Here is an 18,864-nt window from a genome sequence, read left to right as displayed (position 1 = left end):
GGTCAAAGGAATATCTTAACAATGTTGATTCTTCCAATCCATGAGCATGGGATATTTTCCCACTTGTTTGTGTCATCTTTGATTTCCTTGAGCAGGGTTTTGTAGTTTTCATTGTAAAGATCTTTCATGTCTCTGGTTAGGAAGATGCCAAGGTATTTCTATTTTGTTGGTGGCTATTGTGAATGAGATTGTGCTTTTTATTTGGGTTTCTGTTTTTTTATTATTGGTGTATAGAAATGTGATTGTCTTTTGTACATTTATTTTATACCCTGAGACTTTGCCAAAGTCCTTTATCAGTGCCAGGAGGTTTTGACAGATTCTCTTGGGCTTTCGAGGTATGGAATCATGCCATCTGCAAAGAGGGATAACTTAACTTCCTCTTTTCCTATGTGGATACCCCTGATCACCTTCTCTTCTCTGATTGTTCTAGCTAGGACTTCCAAAACTATGTCAAACAGGAGGGGTGAGAGTGGGCATCCTTGTCTTGTTCTGGTTTTCAGGGGAAATGGTTCTAATTTCTGTCTGTTAAGCAATGTTCTGGCTGTGGATTTCTTAAGGATGGCGCTTGTTATTTTGAGTTATGTACCAACTTTGTCTAGATGTTCGGGGGTTTTTATCAAGAAGAGGTGCTGGATTTTACCAAAAGCTTTTTCTACATCTAATATAATCATGTGGTTTTTGTTTTTTCGTCTATTGATGTATTTAATTATGTTTATGGTCTTACAAATGTTGAACCAGCCTTGCATCCTAGGGATGAAGCCTACTTGGTTGCAACTCCTATTTTCTTTTGTGTTCCATTTGCCTGAAATTTTGTTTCACATTCCCTTACTTTGAATATACTTTCTGGTGAGATGAGTCTCTTGGATGATTTTTGAGATGTGTTTTTGAATCCAGTTTGCTAGGATCTTGTTGAGAATTTTAGTATTCATGTTCATCAAGGATATTGGCCTGTAGTTCTCTTTCTTGTTGAATCTTTACCTGGCTTGGGTATTAATGTGATGTTGGCTTCATAAAGTGATTTGGGGAGAGTTCTATCTTTCTTAATTGCCTGGAATACTTCCAATAGGATTGGTATCAGTTCCTGCTTGTATGTTTGGTAGAATTCTGCTGGAAACCCATCTGGTCCAGGGCTTTTTTTTTTTTTTTTTTTTGTAGGTAGTTTCTTATGACATAGTCAATTTCCTGGATTGTTATTCGTCTATTTAGGATCTTGATTTCTTCTTGTTTCAACCTGGGGAGGTTGTGTGATGTCAGAAATCCTCCATTTCCTTTAGGTTTTCAAGTTTGTTTCCATACAAGTGTACATAGTAAGTAGTCTCTGATAATCTTTTGTATTTCTTCAAGGTAAGTTGTGACTTCATCTTTTGTATTTCTGAATGTGTTTATTTGGACTTTTTCTTGGTCAGTCTAGCTAGGGGACCATTAATCTTGTTTATCTTTTCAAAGAAACAGCTTTTAGTTTCACTGATTTTTTGTTTTATCTTTTTGTCTTCTATGTCCCAGATTTGGGCTTTTATTTTGGTGATCTGGATTCTTCTGCTGAAGTTAGGGTTTTGATGGTCTTGCTTTTCCACCTTTCTTTGGTGACTGGGTAGGCTGTTAACTTGTGATCTTTCCATTTTTTCATGTGTGCTTGTTGCGATATGAATTGCCCTCTTACCACTATTTTCATGGCATCCCAGAAGTTTGGGTAAGATGTTTCTTCATTTTCATTTGCTTTCAGGTATCTTTTGATCTCTGTTTTGGCTTCCATGTTAACCCAGGAGTTGTTTAACATCATGCTGTTTAGTGTTCATGTCTTTGTGGGTTTTGGGTGAACTTTGTTGGTGTTGATATTTATTTTTATTCCACTGTGATCTGAGAAGGTAATGGCAGAATTTCAATCTTATAAAACTTGTTTATGCTTGATTTATGGCCCAGGATGTGTTCGATCTTACAGTATGTTCTATGTGGTGATGAGTAGAAATTATATTCTGTGGTCATTGGGTGGAGTGTTCTGTAGATATCAATTAAGTCAATTTAGTCAAGAGTCACATTGAGGTTCCAGATCTCCTTGTTGATTCTTTGTCTTGATGATCTGTCTAGGGTTGTGAGTGGGGTATTAAAGTCCCCAGCTATGATAGTATTAGAGTCAATATCTTTTTTCAGTTTGCCTAGAAATTGCTTTATTAAAGTTGGTGACCCTATGTTGGGTGCATATATGTTTAGGATGGATATTTCTTGTTGACGGAGTGAACCTTTTATCATTATGTAGTGACCTTCTGTACTTTTAAAATTTTTGATATCTTAAAGGGTATTTTGTCTATTATTAAAAGCATAACTCCTATTTTCTTTTATGTTTCATTTGCCTGAAATTTTGTTTCCCATCCTCTTACTTTGAATCTTGAGTATCCTTTCTAGTGAGATGAGTCTCTTGGAGACAATATATTGTTGCCTCATGATATTTTATCCATTTTGCCATTCTATGTCTTTTCAGTGGTGCATTTAGTCCATTCACCTTCAAAGTAATTATTGAAATGTGACAGTTTATCTCTGTCATATGGTTCTTATAGAGTTGTTGTTGTTCCTGTTTGTTTGTTGTCTTTCTTTTGATTTTTGCATCGATTCATGTGTGTTTTCAATCTTTTTCCTGAACTACTATGAAGAACACTGTCATTCTTTTTTCCATTTCTTCTGTGTTTCATACTTTCGTAAGTGTTTCTTGGAGAGCTTTTCTAGAGGTAGTGTAAGTTCTTAGGGATTGAATGTCTGGGAAAGATTTTAATTCTCCATCACTGATGAAACTTAGCTTACCTAGGTAGGTTATTCTTGGTTAAAATAGTGTATCTGTGAGAACTTTGAAGATTGGACTCTAAGTTTTCCTATCCTGAAGTGTTTCTGTAGATAAATCTGCTGCTATTCTAATTGATCTTCCCTGGTAGTTAGTCTGACCTTTTTCTCTTGCTGACTTTAGGGTTTTTTCTTTTAAACCTACTTTGTGTAGGCAAATTACTATGTGTCTAAGAGTTAGTCTTCTCATTTGTTGTCTGTCTCGCATGGGTTCTCTGAATCTCTTGTGTTTGAATGGTCACATCACTGATGAGATGAGGGAAGTTTTCTTGAATAATTTTATGAAATGTTTGTTCCAGGATGGTCTCTGTCTCTCTTTCTGCCTCAGGAAATCCAATTACTCTTAGGTTCGGTCTCTTGAAATAATTGCTCATCTCTTGAAGGTTTTGTTCTGTCTTTTAATGTTTCTTTTCTATGTTTTTGACAGTTTGGGTTAGTTCTATATTTTGGTTCTCAAGCACTGAGATTCTTTCTTCTGCCCAGCTAATTCTGCTTTCCATGCTTATCAGTTTGTTATTTATTTCATTCACAGTATTCTTTACTGCTGTTATCTAAGTTATCAACTCCTTCATGCTTTCCTCTTGTCTCTCCTCAATTCATTTATTATCTTTTGATAACTGGGTTTGTAGTTTGAGACCAGTCATTCTGGGGGCTCTTCATTGTTTGTGTTCTGAAGTCTGTTTTCTCAGTGTCTTATCTCCCAGATTCTGTGTGAGACCCATATTCTTCTTTTAGTTTTTCTTCATTTGTATAGATTTTTCTCACCACCACCCCCTTTTTCCCTCTTCTTTAATTCTGTTGTTCAGGGATGGTGGGGTTTCTTTTAATTCTGTTTGCTCAGTCTCCTATTCTTCTTTATGTGGATCCTCTGGCTTTGTTCAATTCTGAAGCGGGACTGTGGGCTAGGCGCTGTACTTTTTGCAGTTTTGAGATTTAATTGAGGGGGAGCTGTAATTCAGAATCTATCTGCAGTTCCTAGTGTCCACTGACAGGTTTATGGGTGCCCTAGAACCCACTTCCCACTGCCTTACAATCTGTCCATGCAATGGGGATATAGGTTTGCTCCCTGAAAGCAAAATGAGGTATGGAGATGGAAAAGAATGGAAAAAGGATGGGGGGGGGGGTGACAAGAGGAAGGTGGAGAGAGAGGAGTAAGAGGGAAAGCAGACGGATATACCAACTAACAAATAAAAAAAGACACAAAGACAGAAAAGAGTAAAAAAAACCCTAAAACATACAGACAATCTTACAAACACACAAACCAAGAAAAACCTCCCTATTGATATATTCTTCCCATAGACAAACAGGAAGACTAAAGAAAAAAAATAATGGAAACAAAGCAATTATGAAAACATTATCAAAAACAGAGAGAATAAAAACTAAAACAAAAACAAACAAAAATGAGCAAAACAGACAAAAAATTAAAAATAAAAACAAGGAACCAAACTTGCTCTGAGATCTCTCCTGTAAGTCCAGCGTCCTTTCAGCTCTGATCTCTAGCTCTCAATGCAGGCTGATAGGGTTGCTCACAGCTTGGGTCAGATGCCCCAGGTCTACTGTGGAAGGAGAATTGGAGATCTGGACTCACCTGGCTTGCTGCCTGTCAAGTCTGCTACTCAGATCTGACCTGTCTATGTTCAATCCAGCACAGAGAAGGGGCTTCTGTCTCTCCCAGTTTGGTGAGATTGCCTTAGGTCCCAAGTTGGAGACTGGGTGGAGCTAGGCAATGCAGGTCTCTGCTTGGTCCTGGGGCAGAGAAAATGGGTGTGGTCAGCATTTCTTCACTGGTGATGGGGCTCCTCTCTGGTTCTCCCTGATCTTCTCTCTCCACTGATTGGATCTAGGGCTCCAGCTGATTTGCTATACCAGGTGATGGTGTGGGCCAGGTGCCAGGTGATGAGAATCAGCCAGATTCAGCAGGCTCTTCTCAGGAGAGTCCTGTGAACAGTAGATGATCTTGTGTGGTGGTGGCTCCAATCTCAGGGTGTTGGGGGCTTGCAGTCACCTTCAGAGGGAAGCCCCAGGTGCATGAACCCAAGTCTCCCCTCAGAGGAACTTTCACTCTCCCACCAGCACACGCCTACTCATGCAGAGTCTTTATGGACACTTGCTTTTGCGGAGACTCTCACAGTCTGACCTGTCCGATCGCCATCTTGTGACTCCTCCAGCTTCTGATGTTTTAAAACAACTTTGTTTTGTGTTACTTGGCCTATAAATGTTTTTGTTTTTAATTTTATAACAGGATAACATTTTCTCAAAGAGTTTATATCTTTCCTTGTTTTTCAGATGAGGGAATATAAAAATAGTAGATGGGCCAGTTTGGTGGTACACAAGCAAATTTGATTTAAAATTAGAACTCAATATGGAAGCTGAAAATTTCATAATGCAGAAAATATGGCTAAATGAGTAAATGTATCTTTCCTTGGATTGTGAAGAGTCATTAGTGGTAGGGAAGATAATTTCAGTGGGACATAGGTTGTAATTACATTATCTTTCCAAAATGGAAGGGAGAAAAATAAATAAATAAATAAAAGAGCAAACTCTTTTGCATATACTACCCCCCAGAAAAACACTTTCTAAATATTTTATGTCATATCTCTACACAAATTTACATAAATTGGGTTGACTATAAACCTAGATCTGATCTTCCACTCAAGTCTCAAGTTCTCTTGCTCCAGTCTAAATCCTTCCTCTGACCCAGACTTGTTTAATCACCATGTCTTGAATACACTATGTACTCTCTCTCCTGGAATTTTGGTCATCTGTTTCTTCTCAGTCTGTGGGACTTCTCAAATGATCCCAATCCATAGTGAGTTCTCCCTTTCCTTTGAGGCTGGGGGCAATAATTACCCTTCGTAAACATACATTCTTTAATACAATTGAGTTTTCCTCCTAGAGCTGCTGGTTAGTTATAAGCTCTTTGAGAACAAAGACTATTACTTTTTATCTTTGTATCCTCCATAGCATCTAATGCATAGCACAATTATCTGTAAATACTTGTTTGATGCTAGAGCCCTCTATTGCAACACAAGAGAAGACCTCCCTTGCTTACGCATATTAACCCCAGGTCACATTATTGTGGACTAAGTTCCCCTCTACTAGACATTATAACATGGTTGCCAAAAGCATTTCTCTACAGTCCTGCAGTTATTTTGCAAAGCTATATTATCTCAACAAGCAAGTTGATCCAGTGGTTCAGGCTATTATTTAAACAGTCATTAATTGAACAGTGAAGTGTTCTACTCACCTATGATTGTATAGGGAGCTATAAATATATGCACAGTTGTGTAATTATCTCCACCAACGCTACCTTTCAAGATGGCTAATTATCACAAAAATATGAAATGCAAATTCAATCTCTAGATGCTATTCAAAAGGACCCCATGCAGGTACTTTAATTCTATTGGAAATATCAACTGTGATTTCATTTGCTCAAATTGATGGGGCCTGGCAAGTCACTTTCCCAGTAACTTGTGATTCTAGCTTAACTTCCAAGTCTCCAAGAATGGTTCCTATGATTTTAATAGCAAATTCCTACTCTGAGCACTGATTTTCAATAGCTGAGTTTCCTGTGTTAGAATCCCAATCTTTCCATGAGTGAGTTCCCATGCCTGATACATTCTTTACCTCGGAGTATGGGTTCCAACCATGCAGCATGTGACATTGAAAAAGAAAAGGAAAAAAAAAGAAGAAAGAAAAGTAAATTACTTACCTTCTGTTTTCTATTCTTTAAAATAGGATTAATACCAAGTTCACATGGCTGTGGTGAGAACAAATAATGTAATAATATATGCAACACATGTGTTACATGTGGTCTATAAATGGTCTCCTTCTAGTACTTATTTTCATTCTGTCTATCCTTTAACCTAATGGGCTGGATATGCCAGACCCCAACTTTATTCTCCCTTACTGTCCTTTTGCTCTTCCTCCTAGACCAAGTATCAGGGAGAGAGGAAGCCACGGACCAAGAAAAGGTGGCACATCATTTCAAAGAGTGACTGTTTTTTCTTTGCAAAGCTTGGCCAAATCATGGTAGATAAGCACAGACCATCAGAGTCATTTTGCAAAGGAAAGGGTATCCTTGTACCTAGAGCCTCGAAATCAAAGGTGGGGAGAGATGTAAGATGAGGCTGCAAGGTTCAGCAAGAATCAGATGATTTGGAGTTTGGAGGACCATGGTAAGAAGCTTCCTTTCTCAGATTCTGTCCCTGTTTCTTTTCTCCACTGTCACCCTTCTTTGGAGGACTTATTCTCCTCCAGCATGTCAAATGCTGTCTCTGTGATATACCAGTTGGTCCAAACTCACTATGGGATTCCAGAAATGCACTTCCATCGGCTTTACGCACATGCCAGGACTTGAACTCGTTACCATCAGCTCCCTCTCCAGACTTTTGTTTTTCCCATCCTCCTATTTGTTGATCTCTGATCCCCTGCCCTGAGTCTTTCTACAGCTCAATGTTTACTGATTCAAAAACTATTTGTTTTTGAGTCTCTGTAGACATTTTGCTAGAAATTCACAAGGGACACATTACACAGTTCCTGCGCTCATGTAGCTTACATTTTATTTGGAAGAAAATTACAGAAAGCCACACCTCCTATTTTATTTTTTCCTATCATTTTTTTTTTGAGTTGGAGTCTCACTCTGTCACCCAGACTGGAGTGCAGTGGCCGCTCCCGGGCACCGCAGCCTTGACCTGCTGGGCTCCAGCGATCCTTCCACCTCAGCCTTAAAAGTAGCCGGAATTACAGGCATGCGCTACCATGCCCGGCTGATTTTTTGATTTATTGTAGAGATGAGGTCTCGCTGCCCAGGTGGGTCTCGAACATGAGGGCTCAGGCAATCCACTCACCTCAGCCTCCCAAAAGCGCGGAATTACAGGCTGAGCCCCCGAGCCCAGCTTTCTATCATTTTTTAATGATCCTTCCCATCTTTGTTTCTTCTGTTCCATCTCTCCAACCTTTAGGTTTTGGGGTGTCCTAGGACTTGATTTATGGATCTCTTATCTGGCTCTCAAATTTATATTATAAACTTGGATGTCTGCTCTGAGTTCCGGGCTAGTAAATAGGAGCTGCTCCCTATCAGCTCTACTTGAAGTCGAATGGGCACCTTGTTTGTCACTTCAGCGGGAAGCGAGAATATACCATATATATGTTGGCACTCCTTTCCAACAGTCTAAGTCTTTCCTTTTCTTTTTTTACGTAGACTGAGCTTAGTGAGCCATGTCTAATGCGTAGCCCCTGAGAATACTTTAGGAAAGCTAATGACTTGATAAGCTTCTGTCTGGCTGTCTCATTCTTAAGACACACATCTTAGGAGTGCTGAGTTGACATGTGAGAAGTCTGACCACCATGAAGTCACCATACTGTAGATAGAATGTGATGAGGCACACAAAGGTGTGAGTCCTCCTGGCTTCAAGTGCCAGACATGTGATGGAGCCCTCAGCGGATGACAGCCCCTTGGCTTCAAGCCACCGTAGGTGATACAAAATGCGGCAGAGATAAGTTAGTTCCCCTGAGCCCTGCCAAAACCATAGATTCGTGCACAGCTATCAGTGTGGAGATTGTTATAAGCTACTAAATTTTGAGGTCATTTGTCTTGCAAATATCTTCTCTGGAACAACATCCAAAATGAAGGTCCACTTCACATTTGCTTATTATGCAATCTTTTCAGCTCAGCTAAAACCATGTCTTTCCTCCAACACACTCATGCCAAACTTTATTCACCACAGTTTTTCTCTTTCTCTCATACCCTACATCTGGCTAGACTATTTTATTATCTTGACCTCCATAAATCACCAGCATCTGATTATTTTTCACTGCTTCCATTGCCATGAAGTCCTCATCACTTATGATATGTAGACATCAAGATAGTGTCCTTGGTAGATTTCCTATTTTAGCAGCTGCGGTTATGTACCCGCCCTGTCACCATGCCCTTCATGTGTGGCTTTGACTCTGCTCTCATGTGGACGTGGGAAAGGGTTTCCTTCTCTTTGATTTTGAGCTCAATCATGTGTTGCTTGAACAATTGCAAGGAAATCTTATCTATTTCTACTTGCCCAATTGCTTCTATGTAATTGTCTTAGATTCAAGCCTGAACTGTTTTGCTGGAAAATTAAGATATGTGATGTGGTGTTAAGTCACTCCAGTTACCCACATTGAGCCCATCCTCAATCAGCAAAGCTGCCTAGTCAGTCTGCAGTTGACCACACACATGAACAGCTTGGTCCAGACCAGGAAACCTGCTCAGATGACTCATAGGTTCATGATTGTTTGCTTACATTTTTAAGCCACTGTGTTTTTTTGGTTGTTTGCTATGTGATATTTTTGTGGCAATAGGTAATGTACAGAAACTGTTGCCAGGGATGGGGTGTTGCCTTAACAGAAGCTTAACATCTGTGTCATTGGTTTCATCTCTGGAAACGGGCAGGAGGATGATAAAAGTGTAGAGGAAATTGCTCTAGGAAACTGGAAAAATATGAGCCATTGTTATAAAGTTGTAAAATATTTGGGAAAACAGTTTCCTATGGTAGGTTGGAAGATGGAAAATGAAATGAATGATCTCTTGAACTTGAACACAAAGATCTCCAGGCAAAATTGAAAGTGTCAGCTGGCATGGACTAGCCGTATACGACACATTACTTTATGGTTGGGGGCAGCAGCTCACCCCAGCTCTTTGGGAGGCTTAGGTGGGCAGATATCTTAAGGTCTGGAATTGAAGACCACCCTTGGCGACATAGTGAGATATTGTCTCTGCAACAGCAGCAAAAATGGCAGTAGATGGCAGGCACTCTCACTGTAGTCCAGCCCATGTGCCCTTCACAAGGTACCTGTCCTTTAATAAATCTACCTTTCTTAATTCATTAAAAAATAATAAGCCATGTGTGGTGGCATCTACCTATAGTCTTTGTTACTCAGAAGGCTGAGGAAGAAGGATCACTTGAACCCAGGAGTCCAAGGCTGCAGTGAGCTCTGATCATGCCACTGCACTCCAGCCTGGGCGACAGATAAACTCTTTAAAGAACTTCTAGTTTGAAAGGAGAATCCAAGGGGAATATAAATACCTGGTGCCTAGAATAGTGCTTGGCACCCAGTCAATGCTCAATACATATTTTTAGACAAAATTAATGATTTCCAATTTCAGTAAGTGTTATGAATAAGAAATACAGAGCTTCATGAGAGTTCGGCACAAAAGCCATCACCTCCTTAACCCACTCCTAGGGGCATATAAATTAGAATGGAGGTTGCAAGTGAGATATGAGCTAGGCAGAATGAGTTTCCCGACAAGTAGCAGGGCTGAATCCTTCCTAAGACACAAGGTGCGAGGCCCCACTGAGAAGACAGGATGAGGTTGACAAATGGACGAAACTGGCTGATACCAGTTCAAACCAAGACAGCAACAACCTTGCCTTTAGTGCGGACACTGACCACCATAGGCAGCTCACCTAGATGGAGCTTGATCATGACTCTTTCCACATCTTAAGTACGTCTCATATTTTCCTTCTTTCTCGTGTTTGTTCTTCTTTGCTTTCAGATTTTTGCTCATTTTATGCTAATTATAGTGCATTCAGATGCTAAACTACACTCCCACTTGTGCTGCAGCAACTCCCAGAAGTTGCATTACATGACCCCAAGAGGGGAGGAGCCCTCGATTTGGGGAGCTCCACACCCCTCTCCCAGAAACCCATGAATAATCTACCCCCTGCTTACCTATAATCAAGAAATGGCCACAAATATAGTCCTATGTTTACGCCAGTGGGGCAACCAGCTTTCTGCCACAGGCTTATTCTGCCGATGGAGTTGCCACCTCTTTGTCCTTCGCCCTCTTGACTGTTTTTATTCTTTGTTTCACAATAAAGTCACTTCTCAGTGCCGATGGACTCTCGAATTCTTTCCTGCACAAAGTTAAGAACCCTCCAGGCTGAGGCCCACCTGGGAGCTTGCTTCCAGTTCGGGGATCTGTGGATGCTTGGGGTCGCCCTACTTCATTAGAATGCTTAACCCACCCCTATTAAGACACAGGGGTGCTCTGGTATGAACCTTTATTGTAGATTTTTCAGCAATTGTGTGGATAAGGCTCTCCTGAAATCATCCACATAATGCCACTCTGCGTGTGCTCTTTCCTGCTTAACAAGTTCCTTTTTTGGTCAGCCACATCACCATATCTGATGTTCAAATGTTCTTCCAGGCAGTCATTAGACCCCAAAATAAGAAGAGATCTCAAAATGATGTCTGATACGCTCTTGGTATAAAAGAATGCTTTTCATCCATTGTCTCTGACTCACAGAATGGGGCTTCTGGCTAGACAGTGACCATCATAAGCAGTTTGCCTAGAGTTTGATCAGTACTTTCTCCACATATTAAGTACTTCTCATATTTTCCTTTCTTCTTGTGCTGGTTTTTCTTTTTCACCTTTCCAGTTTACTAACAATTTGAATTCTGTGGTTGTCTCCACAATGCTTCTTTTTTCCTGACTGCTTGGTACCGTCGGCACTTTTAAGGAGCCTGTCCTCTTGCTGGGGACAGTAATCGGCATTGAGCTCAGGAATGACTCCTGCCACCATCAGCTAATGTGCCCCAAAGGTTGGTTGCAATTCAACAGGAGACTTTCTGAGTCTTCTGCAGGGCCAAAAGTTAACCGTAAAATATGTATTTGCCCAGCTCTTCAAATACACATTTGTTTAGGGGAGAGCAATTTTAACAATCTTGGTCTCTAGGGATGTTGTTTGAAGCCTCTTATTATGTGTATATCACATTTGGCAAAAAGCATTTGCAAGTGAACCTAAAGCTAGTGGAATCCCGCCTACTGAGAAGGCTTCCTGGTCTGCAAAAGAAACCCTCAGCTTCAAAGCACTTCTCCAATTTATACACAGTACTCCTGCAGCTCCAATTGGTAGCTTGCCTCACAATATCAGATTTCTCTATCAAGTAAAACCAAACACAAGTTATACTTGTGATCTTCTCAATCAATGTAAGAAAAGTTCTCTTGAGAACCGAAAAGTCAGAGGTTGTGAGTCCCTACATTTAAGGTGTGAGGATATAGTTACCTGTCAAACTTTAATAAACAAACAAAACAACATTGCCAAGAGCAGAGTTCTCTTCAGCACAGCACCATGAAAGACTAGATGCCTGTCCCAAGGTTGGTTTTGTTTGAAATCTTTCTTTTTCTCTGGTATTTTATTTTTAAATCTCAAAGGTAATACTTGCATATGGCAAAAATTTTTTACTGCATATAATGAAAAGTAAATGTCTCTCTCACCTCAGACCTTCCAGTTCCTTCTCCAGAGACAGGTGCTGTTGAGTTTCTTATATACCTCCCAGAAACTGCACATGCGTATCTGAGCACATTGCCTCATTTTATCAATCTAAGTGAAAGAACACTATTTCCACAATTCTGTACCTCACCTGTGTCTCTTTAAAATCGAGGTGATCTTTCCATAATCAGTACATAGAAATGAACCTTATACTTAATAATGGCTAGAAAATTGTTTCATTGTCCGTATATAACATATTTGATTTAGCCAGCCCCCTATTTATAGACATTTAAATTATTCTGTGCTTTGCTACTAGAAACACAGCTATAATAAAAAGTGGTGTGCTTTCATATTTGTACACATGTGATGGTATATGTCTGTGTGAAATTTCCACCAGAAATTCTTCTGGTTTAAAATAAAAAATGCATTTAACAAGTTGCTAGATGTTGTTAAGAGGCTTTAGTCAATTAATGCTCTTTCCCAAATTTATGAGCCTATCAGGGTCCTCATACCTTCAGCAACACCGTGTGTTATTAGACTTTTTGTATTTGTCAATATGACTGGTGAAAGGGGTATTTTAACTTCAAAAAGGATTGATCAATTTGCACATATATCCTCATTCATAATAACCTTATTGCATCTATAGTCATTATTTTCTTATGGGTACAATGGAGATGATAATAAAGTTCAAAAGGGTTTTTGTGAGATTTAAATAAATTAATGCAAGTAAAGCATTTAAGACATCGTCTGACACAATGCAAACCCTTGAAAATTAATGGTTGTTTATCATTATTATTATTGTTAGCTTATTATGGGCATAGTATATTTCTCTCTACATGAAAATAGTCTATTTGTGTACTTTGCTTATTTTCCTATTGGGTTATTGGCATTTTTAATGCTGGTATTTAATAAAACTCTTTACTTAAGCAAGTTAGCACTTTGTTATTTTGGTTTCAGATATTTTCATCAGTTGATCATATAGTTTCAAACATGTTTCTGATACTTCCTTTCTTGTGCAGACATTTTAAGCTTTTATGTAGATAAATACGTTAATATCTTCATTATAGTTTATCTTCATAGTTTTGTGCTTCTCTCAGGAAGCAAATTCATCCCTATGTTTAGAAATAAAAATGTGTGTATTTTGTTTCATTTCTCCATAGTGAATCAATTTGTAGAAATAGTCAATGATTAGTTACAGGATATAAAGAAAAAGAAGCTCACATTAGCAATAGCAATATACAGGTAAAATATGAGAGAATAAACTCAACAACATATATATAAAACTTACATGAGTAAAATTTCAGATCCTCCTGCAATGCATAAAAGTAGACTTAAACATGTAGACAATTTTTTTCTTAGATAGGATTTACTCAAGATCATAAAAATATAAATTAACCTTAAGTGAATATAAAAATTTAGCATGAACTCAAAAACACTGGACATACTACCCTTTTTTCTTTCTAGACAAGTTGATTTTAAAGTTCATATAAAAAAAAGCATGCTAGAATAGCAAAGGGAAAAAAAACAACAAAAATAAAGAATTTCAGCAGACATTATAGTATTCTATAAAGTCTGCATAATAAAACTAGTGTAGTATATGCCAATGATTAGCAAAATGAACCAAGGAAATAAAGTACCAGGTTCAGAAAGAGAAACTGGTACACGTGAAAATTTGCTGTATATTAAATGGAGTACCAAATGTCATTGGAGAAAAAATTGACTCTTGATAAATGGTTCTCGGGGCAACTGGTAGCTATTTATAAAAATATCACTTTATATATCAAATTCCAAGTGAATTGGTGATCTCAAAGTAAAAAATAAAGCCTAAAACTACTAGCAGAAAGCATGAGTAAAATTTTAAACTTGGAAGTGTTTCCAACTACGAGTAGAAATTCAGAAAAAGAAGTAAAAGTGATAGACTTTAATAAATATAATTTTATAGCAAAAACTGCCATAGACAAAGTAAAAAATATATTTGCAATTTATATTGCAAAATGTCTGATTCTGACACATAAAGAACTCTAAAAAAAAAAAGAAGAAAAAGGTTAACCCTGATAGAAGACTGAATAAATCGTTCACAGAAAATAAGAAAGACAAAAGGCCTTTAAGCATATAAAAAATTAAATTTTACTTAATGAAAAAAAATTAGAACCACACAATGAGACATCAGGCTGACAAAAGTTCAAAAGGATGGTGAAAATTCTATTGATACAGCTGTAGAGAAACACTCACTCTCATACTTTACTAGTAGAAATTCAAAATAGCACAATTACTAAAGAAGGCAATTTAGCACTATCTTACAAAATTGCTTATGCATTTATTCTTTGATATCTATATCCCATTAAATTAGATTGACCCTATAGATACACCTCCATAAAAACCAGACAAAACTACCACCACCACCATAACAAAAACTTGTACAAAGTTATTAACTGTGGAATTCCTTATAATAGAAAGAGATTGGTAATAACTTAAATATTCACTAAGACAACTGGCTGAATAAATAAATGTAGATCAAAATACAATAGAATATTATGTAGTCTTTTAAAAATGAGAAACATAAAGAACCAGCCTTGCATCCCAGGGATGAAGCTTACTTGGTCATAGTGGATGATTTTTGAGATGTGTTGTTGAATCTGTTTTGCTAGAATCTTTTTTTTTTTTGAGTTGGAGTCTCACTCTGTCACTCAGACTGGAGTGCAGTGGCCACTCCTGGCCACTGCAGCCTCAGCCTGCTGGGCTCCAGTGATCCTTCCGCCTCAGCCTTCCAAGTAGCTGGAACTACAGGCACGCGCCACCACGCCCGGGTAATTGTTGATTTATTGTAGAGATGAGGTCTCACCAAGTTGCCCAGGCAGGTCTCACATCCATAGGCTCAGGCATTCACTCACCTTGGCCTCCCAAAGCTCTGGGATTACAGGCTGGGTCATTGAGTTTGGTTTGCTAGAATCTTGTTGAGAATTTTAGCATCTATGTTCATCAAGGATATTGGCCTGTAGTTCTCTTTCTATGTTGAATCTTTACCTAGCTTGTATATCAATGTGATGTTAGCATCATAAAATGATTTGGGGAGAGTTCCATCTTTCTCGATTGCCTGGAATACTTTAAATAGGATTGGTATCAGCTCCTCCTTGTATGTTTTATAGAATTCTGCTGGAAAGTCATCTGGTCCAAGGTTTTTTTTTGTTTTTTGTTTTTTGCTTTTGTAGGCAGTTTTCTTGTGACATAGTCAATTTCCTGGATTACTATGTCTATTTAGGGTCTAGATTTCTTTTTGTTTCAACCTGGGGAGGTTGTGTGATGTCAGAAAGTCCTCCATTTCATTTAGATTTTGGAGTTTGTTTCTATATAAGTTTGCATAGTCATCTCTGATAATCTTTTGTATTTCTTTGGGATACATTGTGATTGATCTTTTGCATTTCTGATTACATTATTTGGCTTTTTCTCTGTTTTTCTTGGTCAGTCTAGCTAGGGGACCATCAATCTTGCTTATCCTTTCAAAGAATTAGCTTTTTGTTTTGTTGATTTTTTTATAGTATTACATTTTTGTCTTCTATGTCCTGAATTTGGGCTTTTATTTTGGTGATCTGGATTCTTCTGCTAAAGTTAGGGTTTTGGTAATCTTGCTATTCCAGCTTCCCGATAATTTGTTAGGCTGTTAACTTGTGATCTTTCTATTTTCTTCATGTGTGTTTGGAGAAATACGAACTTCCCTGTTAGTACTGCTTTCAGAAATTTTGGTAAGATGTTTCTTTATTTTCATTTGTTTCCAGGAATATTTTAATTTATTTTTTGATATCCGTTTTGACTCAGGAGTTGTTTAGCATCATGCTGTTTAGTGTCCATGTCTTTGTGGATTTTGGGTGAACTTTGTTGGTGTTGATATTTATTTTTATTCCACTGTGGTCTGAGAAGGTGCTTGACAGTATTTCAATCTTATGGAATTTGTTTATGCTTGATTTATGACCATGAATGTGGTCAATCTTAAAGTACATTTTATGTGGTGATGAGTAGACTGTATGTTCTGTGGTTTTTGGATGGAGTGTTCTGTAGGTATCAATTAATTCCTTTGCTCAAGTGTCACATTGGGGTTTCGGATCTCTTTGTTGACTTTTAGTCTTGATGATCTGTCTTGGGTTGTGAGTGGGGTATTTAAGTCCCCAGCTATGATAGTGTTAGAGCCAATATCTTTTTTTAGTTTACCTAGAAGCTGCTTTATGAAAGTTGGTGCTTCTATGTTGGGTACATATATATTTAGGATGGATATTTCTTGTTGATGAATTGAACCTTTTATCATTATGTAGTGACCTTCTGTATCTTTTTAAATTTTTTGTAGCTTAAAGAGTATTTTGTCTGATATTAAGATTGCTTGCTCCTGCTTTCTTTTGTGTTCTATTGGCCTGAAAATTTTTTCCATCCTCTTACTTTGAGTCTGGGAGTGTCCTTTCTGGTGAGATGAATCTCTTGGAGACAACATATTGCTGCATCATGATATTTTATCCAGTTTGCCATTCTATGTCTTTTCACTGGTGCATTTAATCCATTCACATTCAGGCTAATTATTTAGATATGAGAGTTTACCCTTGTCATGAGGTTCTTATAGAGTTTGTTTGTTGTTGCTGCTATTTGTTTGCTTATTTGTTTGTTGACTTTCTTTTGATTTTTGAGTTGATTTATGTGTGTTTTCAATCTTTTTCTTGCATTCTGGGGATGGCATTTTCATTCTTTTCTTTCTTTCTTTCTTTCTTTCTTTCTTTCTTTCTTTCTTTCTTTCTTTCTTTCTTCTGTGTTTAGTACTTTCTTAAGTGTTTCTTGAAGAGCTGGCCTGGAGGTGGCGTAAACTCTTAGGGATTGAATGTCTGGAAAGAATTTTAATTCTCCATCACTGATGAAGCATGACTTAGCTCGGTAGATAATTCTTGGTTGAAATTGTTCATCTCTGAGAACTTTGAAGATTGGACTCCAATCTCTCCTGCCTGAAATGTTTCTGTAGATAAGTCTGCTGTTATTCTATTTAGTCTTCCCTGGTAGGTAGTCTGACCTTTCTCTCTTGCTACCTCTAGAATTTTCTCTTTTATACCTTCTTTGTGTAAACAAATTACTATGTTTCTGGGAGTTGGTCTTCTCATTTGTTGTCTTGCAGGAGTTCTCTGACTCTCCTGTGTTTGAATGGTCATATCACTGATGAGATGAGGGAAGTTTTCTTGGATAATTTCATGGAATATTTGCTCCAGGGTGGTCTCTGTTTTTCTATCTGTCTCAGGGATTCAAATTAATCTTTAATTCAGCATCTTGATATAATCACTCATCTCTTGGATTCTTTGTTCTGTCTTTTTAAGCTTCTTTTCTATGTTTTTAGCAGTTTGGGTTAGTTCCATATTTTGGTCCTAAGGCTCTGAGATTCTTTCTTCTGCTTGGTTAATTCTGCTTTCCATGCTTATCAGTTTGTTGTTTATTTCATTCACTGTATTCTTTATTGCTGTTAGCTCATTTATCAACTTCTTCATTCTTTCCTCCTGTCTCTCCTTGATTCTATTTATTCTCCCTATTAATATCATGATATCTGGGTTTGTGGTTTGAGACCAGTCATTCTGGGGGGTCTTCATTGTTTGAGTTTTGAAGTTTGTAATCTCAGTGGTTGTCCTCCTGGGGGGTCTGTGTGAAAGCCATAGTCTTCCTTAGTTTTTCTTTATCTATGTAGGTTTTCCTCCCCCCTTTTTAACTTCTTCCTTAATTCTGTTGTTCAGGGGTGGCAGGGTAGCTTTTACTTCTGTTTGCTCAATCTCCTATTCTTCCTGATGTATATCTTCTGGCTTTGTTCAACTCTGAAACTGTCAAGTGATTTTGATCCCCATATTATGGCTGTGAATTATTAATGTAGAATATTCTGACAGCACAGAAAAACAATTGCATAGAAATACAGTAATACTATTTTAAATAGTAATGTTAATATTGATAGTTTAAATATTAACATAACTTTTTATACTGGGCGGTATCATTTTAAGATGAATCAAATATGTAATCTTCAGCAGTAGACATGTCATTATTTCACACCCTCTGTGATCTATATCAATGTTATTATGAACCAAGATTTTCAATGTAAAAAAAGATGTGATAATAAAATAAAAGTAGTTATAAGCCCTTTAATGGTAAATTCAGTTTTGTATATAAATATAAACTCATGATTTTAAAAACATATATTTTTCTACTCTGCCCACTGAAAAAATCTTGGAAGAAAAATGTCCAGCATCAGTGAGAAAATCCATATCTTGATCTTATTTTTAGTATGATTTCCCACTAAAAGAAAGCAGAACTTTTTGGAAAAGTGACTGATTTAAGGTTGTTCTAGTTATCCATTGCTGTGAAATAAACCACCGCAAAGTGCAGTGGCTTACAAAACAAGAGCATCCATATTGCTCATATATCTGCAATTTGGTCTGGACTTGGCAGAAACAACTTATCTCTGCTCCATTCACTGCCCACTGGGGCAACTCATAGTCTGGAAGCTGGATTCGCTTGGAGGCATTCTCACATGTCTGACAAGTGATGTTTGAAAGTACCAAACAGCTGGGGTGGGAAGATCTGGGGGGTGGGAAGATTCTCTTTCATCTCAATGTGGTCTTTGTACTTTGGGGGCTTCAGGGTAACTAGGCTTTTTACATGTAGGCTTAGGACTCCCAGGACACATGTATCAAGAAGGAGATAGCCAGACATAAGCTGTATCTTCTTTCATGACCAGATTGTGTAAGTCGCACAGCATCATTCTTACTGCATTCTATTAGTT

The sequence above is a fragment of the Carlito syrichta genome, unplaced genomic scaffold (genome assembly GCF_000164805.1).
Source record: "Carlito syrichta isolate Samal-C Ts95f unplaced genomic scaffold, Tarsius_syrichta-2.0.1 Scaffold302291, whole genome shotgun sequence".
NCBI classification, from domain to species: Eukaryota; Metazoa; Chordata; class Mammalia; order Primates; family Tarsiidae; genus Carlito; species Carlito syrichta.
This window is presented reverse-complemented; position numbering follows the sequence as displayed.